Source organism: Acanthochromis polyacanthus, chromosome 10, assembly GCF_021347895.1.
Source record: "Acanthochromis polyacanthus isolate Apoly-LR-REF ecotype Palm Island chromosome 10, KAUST_Apoly_ChrSc, whole genome shotgun sequence".
NCBI classification, from domain to species: domain Eukaryota; kingdom Metazoa; phylum Chordata; class Actinopteri; family Pomacentridae; genus Acanthochromis; species Acanthochromis polyacanthus.
The window spans coordinates 19,650,154-19,668,998 of NC_067122.1; the positions used below are offsets into that span (position 1 = coordinate 19,650,154).

General features: G+C 41.2%; 1 long non-coding RNA gene across 1 annotated transcript; it reads left to right on the forward strand.

Moving 5' to 3' along the window:
• Positions 1 to 5,767: 5,767 nt before the first annotated feature.
• LOC127535736 (uncharacterized) lies at positions 5,768 to 17,216 on the forward strand. The gene is made up of 2 exons (XR_007944584.1): positions 5,768 to 5,994; positions 16,994 to 17,216. It is a non-coding gene; the product is annotated as an uncharacterized LOC127535736 (long non-coding RNA).
• Positions 17,217 to 18,845: the final 1,629 nt, after the last annotated feature.

Genomic DNA, 18,845 nt, shown 5'->3' on the forward strand with positions numbered 1-18,845 from the left:
AAGAATATGCTTCCTCATAATTAAGATTTTTGTGGTCCTAAAAATTGTCAAAAAGTATATTATAGTGATAACACCAGAAACAGTACCTAAACGTTGAACAGTAGTTGACAACGAATCAAGTCATATAAAGCACCGTATTAACTAATGTTCAGAATCTTATCTTGAGCTCTATTTATATTTCTAAAAAAATATATATTGTTGTAAAGTGGTTTAGAGTGATGGAAAAGGCCTACTGGATTTCTGCAAACATCAAAAAAGTACCATACTGAAATATAGTAAAAGACATGAAGTCCGCAAGGTGACAAAATTTGAGCAACATCGATGTGACTTTTATGTTGCAAATTTCTGAATGAAATACTTTTTAAGTTCAACATGTAGAACTAAAACACTGGGGCAATGGGAATACATTTTTAACAAAAGTACTGTTTAAGGGAGTGAAAAGATATTAGGCAAATAAATACATTTTCAAACAGTTAATCTTTTGGACAGTAAATTTTCACTCATTCCGTGTGACTGTTTTCATTGTTTTTTTTTTACACCGTAGCAGATCGTTAACTGATAAATGAGGAACGTATTCCTCAGAAAATAAATTAAAAAGCAATGTATAATGTGAAATACTGATGCAATACGAACTGGAGATTAAAAATACTACACCGAGAAAATGTACCCCACAAAAATGCAGCACAAGCGCAACCACGGGGTTCAGCACCAAGGACAGAGTGAGAAACAAAAAGCTGAAGTTCGACTCAAAAAACAAAGGCAGAGACAATGATGCTACAGTAACTCATCGGGCAGTTTGGCGCAACACATTTGTATATACATATATTAAAAAGTTCCTCCACTGGAGAAAAGTAAGAATTTCATTGATAAAGATTTTTTTCAGTATCTTGACGTATTATCACTCTGTATGTGCGCAGTGAGCATGTATGAATTCTACTGATTGTGGACTGAAGCTGTCATTTTTTAAATGTAAAATTAACTTCTGTACAGTGACTTAAACCCATACTTGTGTATGTTGAAAACCGTCATGAGAAAAGAAGAAAAAAGCACAAATTTTATATATTTAAGGTGTGACTATAGATTATTTTGTAAGCAGGGAAAACAACATATTGACAGGATTCCTACCTCAGGAGAAGAGTCACAATCACCAAAAGCTTCGGCAAAGTCTGATGGACTTTTCCTCAGAGTCTCGTCTGCAGGCAGAGTGTTGTCATTGTAAGAAGTCACAAACTTGAAGTCACTGGTCCGAGAACCTGTTGTCAGGTAGGCGTCATAATTGTAAGTGCTGCGTAAAGTTCCTGTGCCGTCAACATCTGCGTAATTAGGAGGAAGATAAGCGCTGGGGATGGCAACTGCTCCATCAAACAACAGTCTGGGCTTTCTCCTGCGACAAAACCTCACACCCAGAATGATGACAATGAAGGTCAGGAAGAAGGTGGACACACACACCAGCGAAATAATCAGATAAGAGGTCAGCTTGGAATTTTTCTCATCATAAGAAATATCTTTCAGTTCTGGCACCTCAGCCAAGTTGTCAGAAATCAGTAAATACATGGAGCAGGTGGCTGACAGAGAGGGCTGTCCGTTGTCTTTCACTGACACAATCACATTCTGTTTCATGCTGTCAGATTCAGAAATGTCCCGCTGTGTCCTGATCTCTCCGCTGTGGACACCAATACTGAAAAGTCCCGGATCAGTGGATTTCACGATATGATACGACAGCCAGGCGTTCTGACCGGAGTCCGCGTCCACCGCGATCACTTTGGACACCAGAGAGCCTCCGTGAGCAGCTTTGGGGACCAGCTCGGTCATGAACGAGTTGCCCTCCGGGGCGGGATACAGAATCTGAGGAGAGTTGTCATTCACATCCGAGATGAACACACTCACGATCACGTTGCTGCTCAGAGGAGGAGAACCGTTGTCTCTCGCCATCACCTGCACTTTGAAACTCCGAAACTGTTCATAATCAAACGACCTCACAGCGTGGATCACACCCGTGTCTCCGTTCACAGACACATACGAGGACACCGGGGCACCGTTCACCTCACCAGATAACAGAGAATAAATCACGGTACCGTTCTGTCTCCAGTCGGGGTCTCGAGCACTGACGGAACATAAAGTGGAGCCAGGTTTGTTGTTCTCACTCACATATGCGCTGTACGACTGTTCCTCAAACACAGGTGGGTTGTCGTTGATGTCAGCTACAGATAACTGAACACTTTTAGACGAGGACAGAGGAGGAGAGCCCTCGTCAGTGGCACTGATTGTAATGTTGTAATCAGACACCACCTCACGGTCCAGTTGTCCTGTGCTCACCAGAGAATAATAGTTTTTGATAGAAGGAACCAATTTAAAAGGAACGTTTTGCTGAATTAAGCAATGGACCTGTCCGTTGTTCTCAGAGTCTCTGTCCTGAGCGTTAATGATGCCCACTTCTGTACCAGGTGACACGTTCTCAGGTATGGGATTCGTCAGGGATTTAAGATAGATCACAGGAGCGTTGTCATTCACATCAGTAACATCTATTATGACTTTAGCATAAGAAGTTAATCCCAGTCCATCTTTTGCTGTGACACGCAGCTCAAATGATGCCACCGTTTCAAAATCAACGGGAGCCATCAATTTAATATCACCTGTCTTATGATCTATGGAAAATATTGACTTCATATCTTCTGAAATGTGTCCAAAATCATATGTAACTTCTCCATTTAGTCCCTCGTCTGCATCAGCTGCACTCACTGTCGCCACTATAGTACCAAGACCAAAATTTTCGGGAAGACTGACTTTATAAATGGCCTGGCTGAACACTGGTACATTATCATTAGCATCCAGTACAGTGACGTGTATGACTACAGTGCCTGACATCGGAGGCGAGCCGCCATCCAAAGCTGTGAGAAGCAGATTGATTTCTTTTAAACTTTCCCGATCAAGCTCTTTGTTAAGAACAAGCTCTACAGAGTTAGTCTCAACCCCCAGAATAAAATTTTCATTCCTCTGGAGGTTGTACATCTGAACTGAATATTTGCCTATGTCCGCATCATGTGCTTCTTCTATTGGAAAACGAGCACCTTTTACCGCAGATTCACGAATATCTATTTGGATCAATTCTTTATTAAATTGCGGGGAGTTATCATTTATATCCTGGATATGTAGATTGATTCGATGCAGTTCTAACGGATTTTCTAACATGAGCTCTTGTTTTAAGACGCAGGATGCTTTGTCTCCACAGAGGCCCTCCCTGTCGATCCTCTCGGCCACAGTCAGATCCCCGTTATGAAGGTTTATCTCACAATAACGTTTGTTGCCTTTGTCGGTATCAATGCGAGCCTTTCTGGCTGATAGCTTGTTTGCTTCAAGACCCAAATCTTTGGCAATATTTCCGATAAAGGATCCGCGTCGCATCTCCTCCGAAAAAGAATAGCTTACATCTCCGCTGGCAAAACGCAAAGAAAAGAGGAGGAAAGCAACGGTACAGCTTTCCAGTGCAAATCTCATGATATCCATCCTGACGAGTAAATGTGTCCTTGTCAAGTTACAGGAATACAGCCAAAGCAAAATGAGGAAATAGTCCCAAATCCGAGCACTTCCCAGATCACTTCTCTCCGTTTCTCGACAAACAACTGCTGCACCTTCACTCACAGTCTGCGTTGACAACACTGAGGGAACTGACATACATTTTGCAACAGCTGGTGCACAGCGACATCGTGAGTCTACCCTAGAAACTGTATCTAGTTCACTAGAGAAGGTCTGGACAGACCACACACTCATGCAGAAATAGTCACATGAAATAGTTTTAAACAGTTTTTATATATTGAGAAGTTTTAAGGTATGTAAAGAGAACAAACCAAAGAGACCGCGTCTAAAATAACACTACTGCACAAGGACACCACGCATTTGTGCACTGATTTATATGGGTGAACAAGGACACTTAAATTTGTCTGAAAATTTCGATCGTTGTAATAAAATAGAATATCTTCCAAATTTAAAGTCAAAATCTGCGAAGTTAAATGTTTCTTGAAATGATATGGCTGATTTGTACAACAAACGATGAGAAAGATCTTATTTGTTGTGAAACGAGACAAAACTACAGCCTCTGAAATAGCCTGTCAAAATACAATTTATCAACTACCCCCCCCCCCAATCTTAACAACCACATAAGCTTTAAAGGGGAACGAGAAACTATTCTTTTCTGACTTTACATCACTGTATAAAGAGAAACACTAATGGAAAAGTGACAGGCCACAACGTTTGTTATTATTTTCGATCAGAATTACTTTGCTCAGGTCGACTAAAATCTTATCAGCAAGTGAGTACATTTCCAAGATTCCACAGCTTCGACAAGAAAAGAGTTAGAGCACAAAACAAGTCACCAAACACCAGAAAGTGGTTTAACACATTCAGAACACATGTGAACATATCATTTGGCACCGTATATACGGGTATACTATTAAAACTACGGTGAGATGATCCAGAAGTTCTTGCACGTCGAGGCTACTCATATTTGAACCTGAAATGCATTCGGTTAAAAGACACGAATGGAAGATGACTGACATGACTCTTGAAAACAGACAACAAGCTTTGGGACATTTCCACAAATCAGCAAAAGACAGAGACAGACATAAAAAGCCAAAACACAACAGCGCTGAAATGAAGTCACGTTTACACCACCCCGCTGAAGTTTAATTCTAATCAAAGCTGTCAGCTGAACGCGGCAACTTTACTGACTTGTCAATTCTGTAAAGATGGTGGCAAGGAAGATAGATTTTCTGAGAATCAAATCAACCAGGAGAAAATTATGGTTTCAGATGTGTAAAAAAAAAATGTCAATAAGTAATTTGTTGCAGTGTGTTCAAGAAAAGCTATTCATACATCCCCAAAGATGATTCAGGCAGTTATACAATGCCTACAAAAAGAAATTTAGAGGAGAGTGCATCACTGACACTGTATGGTACATTAATTGAAGATGGTAAAGGTGTTGTAGAAAAAAGTATTTCTCGCCTACAAAAACTGAAGTACATCAAAGGTCAAATTGAACATCAGAAAGGTGAGCACTCTTTTTGTGTTAAAATACTGAATTACATGTTTGATGCTCTTACCTCAGGAGAGTCATCACAGTCTCCAAAAGCATCAACAAAGTCTGAAGGACTTTTCCTCAGAGCCTGATCTGCAGGCAGAGTGTTGTCATTGTAAGAAGTCACAAACTTGAAGTCACTGGTCCGAGAACCTGTTGTCAGGTAGGCGTCATAATTGTAAGTGCTGCGTAAAGTTCCTGTGCCGTCAACATCTGCGTAATTAGGAGGGAGATAAGCGCTGGGGATGGCAACTGCTCCATCAAATAACAGTCTGGGCTTTCTCCTGCGACAAAACCTCACACCCAGGATGATGATGATGAAGGTCAGGAAGAAGGTGGACACAGACACTAGTGCAATGATCAGATAAGACGTCAGCTTGGAATTCTTCTCATCATAAGAAATATCTTTCAGTTCTGGCACCTCAGCCAAGTTGTCAGAAATCAGTAAATACACGGAGCAGGTGGCTGACAGAGAGGGCTGTCCGTTGTCTTTCACTGACACAATCACATTCTGTTTCATGCTGTCAGATTCAGAAATGTCCCGCTGTGTCCTGATCTCTCCGCTGTGGACACCAATACCGAAAAGTCCAGGATCAGTGGATTTCACGATATGATACGACAGCCAGGCGTTCTGACCGGAGTCCGCGTCCACCGCTATTACTTTGGACACCAGAGAGCCTCCGTGAGCAGCTTTGGGGACCAGCTCGGTCATGAACGAGTTGCCCTCCGGGGCGGGATACAGAATCTGAGGAGAGTTGTCATTCACATCCGAGATGAACACACTCACGGTCACGTTGCTGCTCAGAGGAGGAGAACCGTTGTCTCTCGCCATCACCTGCACTTTGAAACTCCGAAACTGTTCATAATCAAACGACCTCACAGCGTGGATCACACCCGTGTCTCCGTTCACAGACACATACGAGGTCACCGGGGCACCGTTCACCTCACCAGATAACAGAGAATAAATCACGGTACCGTTCTGTCTCCAGTCGGGGTCTCGAGCACTGACGGAACATAAAGTGGAGCCAGGTTTGTTGTTCTCACTCACATATGCGCTGTACGACTGTTCCTCAAACACAGGTGGGTTGTCATTGATGTCAGCTACAGATAACTGAACACTTTTAGACGAGGACAGAGGAGGAGAGCCCTCGTCAGTGGCACTGATTGTAATGTTGTAATCAGACACCACCTCACGGTCCAGTTGTCCTGTGCTCACCAGAGAATAATAGTTTTTGATAGAAGGAACCAATTTAAAAGGAACATTTTGCTGGATGTAGCAGCGGACCTGTCGGTTGTTCTCAGAGTCTCTGTCCTGAACGTTAATGATGCCCACCTCTGTACCAGGAGACACGTTCTCAGGTATGGGATTGGTCAGAGATTTCAAACTAATAATAGGTGGGTTGTCATTCACATCTGTAATATCTATAACTACTGTGCAATACGAGGTTAAACCTGGTCCATCTTTTGCTCTTACTCGCAGTTCAATCGAAGTCTCTGTTTCATAATCAATAGAACCGATTACTTTTATTTCTCCTGTCTTATGATCAAGTGAGAATAACGAGACATGGTCATCAGACACATGATCAAAATTATAGGTAATATCACCATTGGGTCCTGCGTCTGCATCAGTTGCGCTCACTGTGACCACAACAGTATCTAAAGGAGAGTTTTCAGGCAGACTGGCTTTATAAACGGCCTGGCTGAACACTGGGGCGTTATCATTAGCATCCAGTACAGTGACATGAATAACTGCAGTACCAGATTTCTGAGGAGATCCACCATCTAGAGCTGTAAGCACTAATTTCAGTTCTTTTTCTTGCTCTCGATCTAATTCCTTTACTAAAACTAATTCGGGATGTTTTCTTCCGCTGACCCCCGCATCTACATTAATAGTGAAATGCTCGTTAGTTTGTAAATTGTAGCTTTGCACTGCATTTGTACCGATATCCGCATCATGGGCTTCAGTAAGTGAGAATCTTGCTCCTTTAACGGCTGATTCTGTAATTTCAAATGAAATCAAGTCTTCGCTAAATTCCGGGGCGTTGTCGTTTATATCTTTCACATGGATACTGATACGCTGAAGCTCTAAAGGATTTTCCAAAACAAGCTCCTCTTTTAAAACGCAAGTCGCCTTCTTACCACAAAGGCTTTCCCTGTCGATCCTCTCAGCAACAATCAAATCTCCCGTGCTTAGATTAATATCACAGTACCGTTTGTCATTCCCGTCTGTATCAATGCGAGCTTTACGCGAGGAAAGAGTAGAAATTCCGAGGCCGAGATCTTTGGCAATATTTCCAACCACAGACCCGCGTTTCATCTCCTCTGCGACAGAGTAGCTCACATCTCCGTATGTTAAACCCAGGCTGATTAAAAGGAAAAGGACACAATAGCGGTTCAATAAACATCCTCCGTAAAATGTATTCCCCATGATCGGCCAGATTTTCATCCTTCTTTGGACAGTTACTCCAAATTTATCAACGCTGATGCTCCTCCTATATTCATGAAGAAGACTAATATTAGCACAAGGCAGGTCTTTTGTTATGAACCGAAAGACACACCGCGGCACAATAACGTTTTGCAATGGTGGAAAAGAATGGATGAAGATATGCCTTCCTCCTGCCTTTGTTGGTGCACAGTGACACCAAGAGTTTCAGTCAGTTATAGCACTGCAATCTAAAAAAAAAAATGACACCGTCCCTTCTTATATTAATGTTTAATTTGTTGTCTGTTCTTGGTTTAATGTAATGGCGATCATGGCCAAGCATCTGTTTTGATGGTCTTACTCTGCGTGTGTGTGAATCACCTCTCTGTAGTGGCAGCAGTGTTATTTGACTGATGAATATGTTGTTTTCACTGGGTTTTTCATGAGCCATCTGTACAACAAATACCACTGAGAATGCATAAGACAGGACTCCAAAATGCAAGTTTGTCTTGAATTTTTCCTTCAAAAATCAGTTATCCATTACAAGTGAAATATTGCACACAGCAACTGAAAGAAAAAATTATAAAGAAAAAACACATCTCTGTGCCATCAAACTAAATTGAACTTTGTCGGGTTAAATAATCATACACAAGCATCCTAGAAGCATACTTTACGAGCATGATCTCTGTTTGCATCACAAAATGGGACCAGCAAGACAAGTGGAAGAGTAGCACATAGATAGATATACCCAGTGTTTTTGGCTGAAAATACTTTTAAAATGTTTCCAAATTTAATTAATGTTGTATTTTATAGGGTTTGAATAAGATAAGAAGACGGAGGATTAAATCTGTACTTGTAAAATCCACTAAAACTACTGAAATCAAATATTTCAGATAACATTCTTACATAATATCTATTGGGCTTAATTTCACTAGCTGGAGGAAAGTGTGGATATGTTTTTTTTCACTGATTTAAAAAAAACAGATCACCTTAAACTGTGAAACAAAAATCATTTTCTATTTTCAGAGGTGCAATCTTGCCCCTCTCATATGAATGAGAGATTCATATCTCAGATATTCAAGCAGTGACCTTTCAAAATGAGAACCTGAACCCCAGCTGATACTTCATGCAGGCATTTTCGAGGACAGCAACTTTTAGATCATGTATTCTTGCATACTGTAGATGCATAACATCAAAAAAAAAATTAGGTCTCTTAATATGAAATAACTAATGCATTTTCTGAAAAGAAAACAAACACTTTCCCACTCAACACTTTACAGTAAACGAATGCACAAACACAAAGCTATAAACAAAAAAAAAAGTCGTGATGAGTCTGACTATGATGGAAATCTAAGACTCACTGAAAAATATATTTATTTCTGAAACTGAGGATGAAAGTCTTACTTACGGACAGCATGATGTTTTAATATCACAATTTCAGTTGACAGAAATGTAATGCAAAATGAAGGACTCAAAGTTGTTTGCTTACAGACAATCAACTGCAATAAATGCTTCTAATTTGTATTATTCAGTAAACTTTAGCAACTTCATGTTCTGCCAACTGTTTGAACAGCCTTTTCTTCTGCTTTACAGTTTGCTCAGTCACCAGAGAAGAATGCAGAAACTTAACACTAGAAATCTAAAGTCAAAACGTTTGCATTTTTTCAATTGCTCACTCTGTTTCAGAGAGTTTAGTTGCTTTAATCTACTGGAATAAGGACATTGTGGTATCAGGAATATGGCTTCAGACATAACTTGTTTATTATAGCATACAACTATGATGGGCAACATATACACTGAGATGCCAAAGGCAATCCACTCCTATGATCAGCTCCAGAAATATTCAGAAGATTTAACTGAGTACTTTCAAAAAGTGCAGATTAACTATGCTTGTTTACATTTCCTTTTCCAGGATGTACACAATCTCATGCATCATTTGACGGAACTTAAAGATTCAGCCAAACACATTTCGAAGTTGATGTGTTAAACTCTGCTTCCTCAAGATATTGTATGAAAAAAAGACATTGCAGGCAAAAGAAACTTTTGTTATTCTTAGGCTAGCTCATAAAGTGAAAAATACACTCAATACAAAGTTAGCAAGCAGTAGTAATTATAAGATAATGTCGCTAATTTCACTTGTGATACATTCACAGGTCCAAACCACTATGCAACTTAACTGCCATGACAAAGCTACTAAAAAAGTATCTTGATAAGTCGACTGAAATTTGTCAGTCATCAACTTACAAATTTCTTCATGAAGGGGCTTCAAGTTTGAATGGTATCAAGGCAAAATATTTTACTATGTGCATCTATACTCACTATACTGCAGTCCAACCCAATACCATATTGTTCTAGAAAAGCATATAGCTCAGCGCATAAGAAATGCAATATATTTTTGAAGATGTTACATATCTAGTGCATAAAGTAAACCAGGTTTAACTACTTGACCGCTCACTGACATGTCAGAATGTAAAAGTTAAACTTTACATGTGCAAGAGAGTTGTTAAATAAAAATATGAATTTACATATGTAGCAATAACAGAAAAGCAGTACAGCTTCTGCACAACTTTGGTCACCTGTGCAGTCATATCAGGATATTCTTCAGGATAAAGTAATACAGCGTCAAATCCAGAAACGATGGACAAATTAACTTTAAGTGGGTGGGTGTAAAAAGGGCAAATAAATACAGAAAATAAATCCACATTTAAATTATTGTACTATAAAAATTGATATTGCGTATGCATCATGCAGTATAGAATGTCTTTAAAACACATGGTGTGAAATTATGTCAAGAACTAATCCATCATTACTAAAACCATCAGTAACCAGAAAAGGTCAATTAATGTACATTGACACATTGTATGTGTAACACATCTACACACGTGGACAAAATTGTTGGTACCCCTCAGTTAAAGAAGGAAAAACCCACAATTCTCACTGAAATCACTTGAAACTCACAAAAGTAACAATAAATAAAAATTTATTGAAAATTAAATAATCAAAAACAGCCATTACTTTTGAATTGTTGATTAACATAATTATTTAAAAAAACAAACTAATGAAACAGGCCTGGACAAAAATGATGGTACCTCTATAAAAGATTGAAAACTATTTGACCAGAGTGACATGATTAACTCAGGTGTGCCATTTAATTGACATCACAGGTGTTTCCAAACTCATAATCAGTCAGTCTGCCTATTTAAAGGGAGACAAGTAGTCACCCTGCTGTTTGGTGAAAAGGTGTGTACCACACTGAACATGGACAACAGAAAGCGAAGGAGAGAATTGTCCCAGGACATCCGAAAAAAAATTATAGACAAACATCTTAAAGGTAAAGGCTATAAGACCATCTCTAAACAGCTTGAAGTTCCTGTGACAACAGTGGCTCATATTATTCAGAAGTTCAAGACCCACGGGACAGTAGCCAACCTCCCTGGACGTGGCCGCAAGAGGAAAATTGATGACAAATTGAAGAGACGGATCGTTCGAATTGTATCCAAAGAGCCCAGAGTCGTTGTTTGAGCCAAAGTGGACTTCATGGGAGACGACCAAGGAGGACACCACTGCTGAAAAAAACTCATAAAAAAGCCAGACTGGAATTTGAAAAAATGCATGTTGACAAGCCACAAAGCTTCTGGGAGAATGTCCTTTGGACAGATTAGACCAAACTGGAGCTTTTTGGTAAGGCACATCAACTCTATGTTCATAGACTCAAAAACCAAGCATACGAAGAAAAGAACACTGTCCCTACGGTGAAACATGGAGGAGGCTCAGTAATGTTTTGGGGCTGCTTTGCTGCATCTGGCACAGGGTGTCTTGAAAGTGTGCAAGGTACGATGAAATCTGAAGACTATCAAGGCATTCTGGAGAGAAATGTGCTGCCTAGTGTCAGAAAGCTTGGTCTCAGTCGCAGGTCATGGGTCTTCCAACAGGACAACCATCCAAAACACACAGCCAAAAACACCCAAGAATGGCTGAGAGAAAAGCGTTGGACTATTCTAAAGTGGCCTTCTATGAGCCCAGATCTGAATCCCATTGAACATATGTGGAAGGAGCTGAAACATGCCATTTGGAGAAGACACCCATCAAACCTGAGACAACTGGAGCTGTTTGCTCATGAGGAGTGGGCCAAAATACCTGTTGACAGCTGCAGAACACTCATTGACAAATACAGAAATCGTTTAATTGCAGTGATTGCCTCAAAAGGTTGTGCAACAAAATATTAAGTTATGGGTACCATCATTTTTGTCCAGCCCTATTTCATTAGTTTGTTTTTTTAAATAATTATGTTAATCAACAATTCAAAAGTGATGGCTGATTTTGATTATTTAATTTTCAATAAATTTTTATTTATTGTTACTTTTGTGAGTTTCAAGTGATTTCACTGAGAATTGTGGGTTTTTCCTTCTTTAACTGAGGGGTACCAACAATTTTGTCCACGTGTGTATGTATCAATTAAAGAATACATCTTCCAAGAAGTAGACAGCCAAAAAATGCAAAGTATCTTGCAATGTGACAAGATAGATTTAAAGTATTTGCATTCATCTAAAAACATAACCAAAACATGTCCACAACATGTTTGCTATTTGGCCAGCAAGGGCCAAAAAAATATATATAACAGGCCCATCTAAACGTCCAGATGTCGAGATAAATAAACTGTGACTCTAATTGGTGAGCTCCATTTGAAGAAGCAAGAGAACAACAACAACAAGAGCAGGAACAAGAAACAGTGGTTAATCCTGAATTATGACTCCATAATGGGGGCGCTCCCGCAAATGAGTCCTCTGACTGATCAGATGCATAAGTAAAGTCTATTGAGCATACCGTGATTAAACTGCAAAAAAATAAAATGATGATAATAAAACAATAAACTATATGTGGCAGCTGTCCCTACCTCAGGAGAAGAATCACAATCTCCAAAGGCATCAACAAAGTCTGATGGACTCTTCCTCAGAGTCTGGTCTGCAGGCAGAGTGTTGTCATTGTAAGAAGTCACAAACTTGAAGTCACTGGTCCGAGAACCTGTTGTCAGGTAGGCGTCATAATTGTAAGTGCTGCGTAAAGTTCCTGTGCCGTCAACATCTGCGTAATTAGGAGGGAGATAAGCGCTGGGGATGGCAACTGCTCCATCAAACAACAGTCTGGGCTTTCTCCTGCGACAAAACCTCACACCCAAGATTATGATTATGAAGGTCAGGAAGAAGGTGGACACAGACACCAGTGCAATAATCAGGTATGATGTCAGCTTGGAATTATTCTCAAAGTTGGACATTTCTTTCAGTTCTGGCACCTCAGCCAAGTTGTCAGAAATCAGTAAATACATAGAGCAGGTGGCTGACAGAGAGGGCTGTCCGTTGTCTTTCACGGACACAATCACATTCTGTTTCATGCTGTCAGATTCAGAAATGTCCCGCTGTGTCCTGATCTCTCCGCTGTGGACACCAATACTGAAAAGTCCCGGATCAGTGGATTTCACGATATGATACGACAGCCAGGCGTTCTGACCGGAGTCCGCGTCCACCGCGATCACTTTGGACACCAGAGAGCCTCCGTGAGCAGCTTTGGGGACCAGCTCGGTCATGAACGAGTTGCCCTCCGGGGCGGGATACAGAATTTGAGGAGAGTTGTCATTCACATCCGAGATGAACACACTCACAGTCACGTTGCTGCTCAGAGGAGGAGAACCGTTGTCTCTCGCCATCACCTGCACTTTGAAACTCCTGAACTGTTCATAATCAAACGACCTCACAGCGTGGATCACACCCGTGTCTCCGTTCACAGACACATATGAGGACACCGGGGCACCGTTCACCTCACCAGATAACAGAGAATAAATCACGGTACCGTTCTGTCTCCAGTCGGGGTCTCGAGCACTGACGGCACATAGAGTGGAGCCAGGTTTGTTGTTCTCACTCACATATGCGCTGTACGACTGTTCCTCAAACACAGGTGGGTTGTCGTTGATGTCAGCTACAGATAACTGAACAATTTTAGACGAGGACAGAGGAGGAGAGCCCTCGTCAGTGGCACTGATTGTAATGTTGTAATCAGACACCACCTCACGGTCCAGTTGTCCTGTGCTCACCAGAGAATAGTAGTTTTTAATAGAAGGAACCAATTTAAAAGGAACATTTTGCTGAATGTAGCAGCGGACCTTTCCGTTATTCTCAGAGTCTCTGTCCTGCACGTTAATGATGCCCACCTCTGTTCCAGGAGGCGTATTTTCTGGTATGGGATTGGTCAGAGACTTAATTGATGTTATTGGGGCGTTATCATTTACATCCGTGATGTCAATTATCAATGTGCAGGATGACACCAATCCAAGACCATCCTTAGCTGTAATTTGCATTTCATAGATGGATAACTCTTCATAATCCAGCGATCCACTTACTCTTACCTCACCACTTGCCTGATCAAGAGAAAATGCATTATTACTTTCATCCGAAATATGATCAAATTCATATGTCACGTCTCCATTCACTCCCTCATCTGCATCAGTTGCGCTCACTGTAACCACAACAGTATCTAAAGGAGAGTTTTCAGGCAGACTGGCTTTATAAACGGTTTGGCTGAACACTGGGGCGTTATCATTTGCATCCAGTACAGTGACATGAATAACTGCAGTCCCTGATCTCTGAGGTGTGCCCCCGTCTGATGCTGCCAGCACAATCGTTAGCTCTTGCTGTTGCTCTCTGTCCAGTTCCTTCTCTAAAACTAACTCACTATATTTCCCTCCTCCGCTTTTTGAAACAACATTTATCCTAAAATGTTCGTTTGCCTCGATACTGTAGCCCTGAACAGCGTTTTGTCCTACATCTGCATCATGGGCCTCATCTAAACGATAACGACTTCCTTTGACTGCTGATTCCCTGATTTCAAATCTGATCGTATTCTTTTTAAACTGTGGTGAATTATCATTCATATCTTGAACGTGAACAGTGATGCGGTGAAGTTCTAAAGGGTTTTCTAAAACAAGCTCCTGTTTCAAAACGCAAGATGCTTTTTTGCCACAAAGCGCCTCTCTGTCGATCCTGTCGGTAACAATGATGTCTCCGGAATTCAGATTAATGTCACAATACTGTTTGCTGTTCCCGTCTGTATCAATGCGAGCCTTACGAGTAGCCAGTTTTCCCACCTCAAGTCCTATATCCTTTGCTATATTTCCAATAACGGAGCCTTGTTTCATCTCCTCTGGAAAGGTATAAGACACATCTCCAAAGATGATTTGAGGCAGCAAGAGAAATAATCCCAAGGAGGTTACGAGGCCGAGCGCTGAAAACGCTTTGTGTCCCATTTTTGCTGAAAGGCCCGTGTCAAAACCACCAAAACAAAGACTTCTGGAATAAAAAAAGAAGAAACAGCGAGTCAAATGGTATATCCCTCAGATGGCACGTTTAGTCCGGTTATTTATGTAGCGACTTCGATGCTTTCACCAGCGAGAAATCTGTCTGGACTCGGATGTCTCAATGTGCAGGACAACATAATGTGGCACCACTGAGTGAAGCTGGCGGACAGCGACGCTGTGAGCAAAATACTGGTATTACAAAACATTGAAATGGAGCATTTCAATGACAAAGACAGAAGCTTATAACAGGCTGAAAACAAATATAAACAAAAAGCAAACAAAACCTACAGATAGGTGTATAGTTTCCATTTTGGACTGTTTCCAGTGCACAGCAGTAACGAGAAAATGTATCTGAAACTAGCGAGTTTGTTTCAGCACCATGGACAGATGCAATTTAGATCAGAGCCCACATTTGTCAACAGTCTCAGGCGACTTATCAAAATGCAAAATTAGAGTAAAACTAAACAAAGGACGCTCTTCTTTTTGCATTTCATTTTTTTATGTGATACACTACTATGATTCTACCAGTTCTTTAAGAGACAAGAAGGGCTTCAAGCAAAACATTTAAAGAGCAAATAGGCAACAGGCAACTGAGGATAATGAAAGTTCCATGAGGAAACAAGATACTGGATTACACTGTAGACAGACATGCACTGTTCACTTGATGTGATAAGATTTCTTCCTGCATTTTTATCTCTACAAGCACAAGTAATTTATAATGGATTCTAAGAAAAAAAATATCGAAGTTGTCTGTACTTCATTTACATTAATGCTGAGTATCTGTTTTTCTAAAAGTGACAAGATATACTGGCAGCACAATCAATGTGAGACACAGTACTGAAGAGTCACTGCAGAATTTTGATGAGGACACAGGAAGATATCAGGAATAGGACACTACAGGTGTATGAGGGGAAAATATCCTGTATTTGAAGCACACCTATTTTTTCTTCTAATTAAGACGAACTAGCCTAAACGTAGACAACAAACTTAAAGCAAAGGCTCAAGTTTATATTTGACAATTTAAAAGAAAGAAACAGAAAAACAGTCTTGCATGTTTCAAATGGTCACTGTACAGAGAGAAATGCCACATTCCCTGATGAGCATTTGAGCTGCATGTTTTATCGACCAAGTCCATTAAACTGAAAGCAAACACTGGTATTCAAGAAATGCAACCAGAAGTTATATGAATTTATTCAGGCGTAAAAGCTCCACTAACTGAAGAGACATAATTCTGGTTTAAAAAGCTGATGTGCCTACCTCAAGAGGCTCCAAAGAGTCTTGAAACGCTTCAGCAAAGTCTGATGGACTTTTCCTCAGTGTCTGGTCTGCAGGAAGAGTGTTGTCATTGTAAGAAGTCACAAACTTGAAGTCACTGGTCCGAGAACCTGTTGTCAGGTAGGCGTCATAATTGTAAGTGCTGCGTAAAGTTCCTGTGCCGTCAACATCTGCGTAATTAGGAGGGAGATAAGCACTGGGGATGGCAACTGCTCCATCAAACAACAGTCTGGGCTTTCTCCTGCGACAAAACCTCACACCCAGGATGATGATGATGAAGGTCAGGAAGAAGGTGGACACAGACACCAGTGCTATAATCAGATAAGAGGTCAGCTTGGAATTGTTCTCATAGTTCGACATTTCTTTCAGTTCTGGCACCTCAGCCAAGTTGTCAGAAATCAGTAAATACATGGAGCAGGTGGCTGACAGAGAGGGCTGTCCGTTGTCTTTCACTGACACAATCACATTCTGTTTCATGCTGTCAGATTCAGAAATGTCCCGCTGTGTCCTGATCTCTCCGCTGTGGACACCAATACTGAAAAGTCCCGGATCAGTGGATTTCACTATATGATAAGACAGCCAGGCGTTCTGACCGGAGTCCGCGTCCACCGCGATCACTTTGGACACCAGAGAGCCTCCGTGAGCAGCTTTGGGGACCAGCTCGGTCATGAACGAGTTGCCCTCCGGGGCGGGATACAGAATCTGAGGAGAGTTGTCATTCACATCCGAGATGAACACACTCACGGTCACGTTGCTGCTCAAAGGAGGAGAACCGTTGTCTCTCGCCATCACCTGCACTTTGAAACTCCGAAACTGTTCATAATCAAACGACCTCACAGCATGGATCACACCCGTGTCTCCGTTCACAGACACATACGAGGACACCGGGGCACCGTTCACCTCACCAGATAACAGAGAATAAATCACGGTACCGTTCTGTCTCCAGTCGGGGTCTCGAGCACTGACGGAACATAAAGTGGAGCCAGGTTTGTTGTTCTCACTCACATATGCGCTGTACGACTGTTCCTCAAACACAGGTGGGTTGTCATTGATGTCAGCTACAGATAACTGAACACTTTTAGACGAGGACAGAGGAGGAGAGCCCTCGTCAGTGGCACTGATTGTAATGTTGTAATCAGACACCATCTCACGGTCCAGGTGTCCTGTGCTCACCAGAGAATAATACTTTTTGATAGAGGGAACCAATTTAAAAGGAACACCTTGCTGAATGGAGCAGCGAACCTGTTTGTTATTGCCCGAGTCTGCATCCTGCACATTAATGATGCCCACCTCTGTACCAGGTGGCACACTCTCTGGTATGGGATTCGCTAATGAATTAATATGTATCACAGGGGCATTGTCATTCATGTCAGTTACATCAATTACTACCTTTGCTTCTGTTGATAGGCCATAGCCATCTTTTCCCTCAATTAGCATTTCGAATTTTGATTCTTCTTCATAGTCAACATTTTTTGCTACTGTAATTTCCCCAGTGTATTCATTCAGTGAAAATATTTGCTTTGCTATATCACTGATTGCACTAAATTCATAAGTTACTTGACCATTCACTCCTTCATCTGCATCAGTAGCACTCACTGTTACTACTACAGTGTCTAGAGGAGAGTTTTCAGGTAGAGTAGCCTCGTAGACGGCCTGGCTGAATAGTGGTGCGTTGTCATTAGCATCTAGTACAGTGATTTTTATGACTGCAGTGCCTGATCTCTGAGGAGATCCACCATCAACGGCAGTCAGCAATAAAGCCACCTCCTGTTGTTCTTCACGATCTAATTCTCTATCCAAGACTATCTCGCTGTATTTGTACCAACAGAATTAGTCAGCACATTCAAAACAAAATAATTATTTTTTGTAAAACATAATTTTGAACAGCATTTTGTCCAATGTCTGCATCGCGTGCAGCGTTTATTCTATAGCGAGAGCCTTTGGGTGCTGACTCACCAATCTCCAATTTAACGGTATCCTTGGAAAATGCTGGGGAATTATCATTAACGTCTTGGATTTGCAAGGACAATCGGTGCGATTCTAGTGGATCTTCCAGTACCAACTCGTATTTTAGATTACATGTAATCTTCGCTCCGCACAGCTCCTCTCGGTCAATCCGCTCAGCAACGACCAGCTCTCCAGTATCAGCATTAACCTCGCAATAACGTTTACGGTTTCCTTCCATGACAATTCGAGCTTTCCGAGGTGGAAGTCTGCTTACTTGAAGCCCAAGATCCTTGGCTATATTTCCAATCACTGATCCGCGTTTCATTTCCTCGGGGAAAGAATAGCTCACGTCGCCATAAGACAGCTGTAATCCTAAAAGCAAAAAAAGTGAGCCGCAGACAAGGTTCACCGAGAATCCCACACGTGCCATCCTTCAGCAGTCGAAATGAATCAAAAGGATGTGATTAGCAATCCTGACAAACACAGAGGAACATATACATCTGGAAGCAATTCAAGACAAATAGCGTTGTGGCAAACAATGAAGAGGAAAACTGTGGGTGGAGACGCAAAACGGTTTCATATGGAGACTATCAGTTTTGAATTGGTAGACAGCGACACTCACAGTATGCCCAGAAGATTACGATGTACAAACATCATACAAGTTACTTCAGAGCTTGTTACTTTTTTCATCTCAACAGACTTCATGCCAGGAAAAGAGACAGACTGATGAGAGACTTTTAATGAAAGTGATCGTTTCTCTTAAGTCGGTTTATGTTTTCAGGCTG